At 30.7% G+C, this 1,970-nt stretch overlaps 1 non-coding gene across 1 annotated transcript; it reads left to right on the top strand.

Moving 5' to 3' along the window:
* The first annotated feature begins 257 nt into the window (after nt 1–257).
* Nucleotides 258–328, top strand: TRNAG-CCC (transfer RNA glycine (anticodon CCC)). Its single transcript has one exon. It is a non-coding gene; the product is annotated as a tRNA-Gly (tRNA).
* The last annotated feature ends 1,642 nt before the right edge of the window (nt 329–1,970 follow it).

Raw genomic sequence — 1,970 nt, 5'->3', positions numbered from 1 at the left:
CATTTGGGCCCAGGTCCGTATACTAGCTGATGATAGGTTGAGTTTCATTACATATGTGGCTTGAATCCAGCTCCTAATGGAGCTCTTTATGATTGAGTGGGTTTCCAATAATGGATAGTGATTCAGGCCCTAATGGACCACTGCCCACCATTGAATTGGGCTTCTTTGATACTAAACATGAAAGTTGTAAATGAAGGATGCACTTTTCATTAATTATTATAGTGTTAAACTTTATTGTGTGAACAAAGAAATGTAAAGCGCATCTGGTGTAGTGGTATCATAGTACCCTCCCACGGTACTGACCAGGGTTCGATTCCCTGGATGCGCATTTTTGAAAAGTTTTCTCCTCCCAAGTTTTTGGAACTCTACTTGTCCATTATCGAAGCACCATTTTTCTGTCTCATGTTCATATCACATGTTGCAGGCTTGTTATAAAGACATATGTTGGTTTTTATATAGGTGGAAAATTGATCCAAAACTGTCCCCATTTTATGTTGCTTAATTGATTTTGTAAAAATGAGTCTTAACCCTTCAATTGATCTTATCGAAAAAGAAATTGTGGCCTATTTTATGTTGCTTAATTGATTTTGTAAAAATGAGTCTTAACCCATCAATTGATCTGATCGAAAAAGAACGTGTGACCCTATTGGAACTTAAAAAGAAATAAGTTATATTACACCGTCTCTTAAGGGTTTTATAAGTGAAATGGATAAATTTATACTCTCTTTTGATATTTTAAGAAATTACAATCCTCCAAACGTTTCAAGAAATAACATTTCTTTTGAGTTTTTATAAATACAACAGATAACTTCATACTCTCTAACATTGTTACTTTCTTAATGGAATATGCTTTTTTATTTTATTTTTTATAAATTGTTTCTACACATTTATACAATTCTAGTGAGAAAAGTGTCATTCATCCACAAATCACAAATCTTAAGCGGGAATATCACGTCTCCATAGTTTGGGTAAAAATCTTTATTAAGATTAAAATAATTGTTTGAAAAATGACAGTTTAGCTAAGAATTTGAGTTAATTATTATATTTAGAAAAACTTTAAGAAGTGAAGTGTCATTTCTTGAAACATTAGGAGAGTGTCATTTCGTAAAATCACTAAGGAGGTCAGTGTAATTTGTTATTTTACCCACGAAAATTCTAACTTACAAAACTTTAGAGCCTCTTTTGGTAAATTTTTGGTTTTAATAATTGAAAACTTTGATACCCACCAAACCCATGTTTCTCTAAAAACTATTTTTCGAAAACTCTCTAATATCATTCAGTGTACATAACAGTTTTGTGAAAACAATCTTCAGTTATTTTCATTTTACAGTTTTATGATTTTAGTGGCATTTTTGCAATAAATTAACGGTGTTTTTTATTCAAATTTTCTCATTTTAAAAACTGTATTTTGAAAAAAAAATTCTCAAAACACTTAAAAGAATAAGTTTTGGAAACAAAAAAAAAATTGAAAATAGGAACCAAACATGCCCTTAATTTTCCTTTTTCTTCAAGAGGATGGAGGGTATTGTCTGTACAGTGATTTTATATGCTAATTGGCAAGCGATTTGATCTTGCATTACGTGGATTAGTATATACAAGTCTATTCATTTGCATTGACCATAATGCTACAAACTAATGTCAAAATTCCATTTCATATCTTTTTATTTCAACTAAAAAAGGAGTTATTACTTAATATCAAGATGGTGGGCAAATTCTATAGAACTGAAGCATTTTCCATTTGCAAATAACGAGTGCAAGTCACAAGGATTGCTTTTTTACTTGCTTTTGTGCATCGTTTGATGTCTTTGAAAAAGCAAAAATCTAACTTATCCAAAAAGAAGAGAGAACATTTACAAACACTATTATATAGGTTTGAAAATCTAGTGCAGCAATGATCAAACATTAAATCTTGTAGATTTCTTATTGCATCACATAACAAGGTGTATATCCATATCAACAATTCATCTGAG

Source organism: Castanea sativa, chromosome 2 (assembly GCF_040712315.1).
Source record: "Castanea sativa cultivar Marrone di Chiusa Pesio chromosome 2, ASM4071231v1".
NCBI classification, from domain to species: domain Eukaryota; kingdom Viridiplantae; phylum Streptophyta; class Magnoliopsida; order Fagales; family Fagaceae; genus Castanea; species Castanea sativa.
The sequence above is the reverse complement of the archived record's forward strand: the minus strand, read 5'-3'. Positions and strand labels throughout refer to the sequence as shown.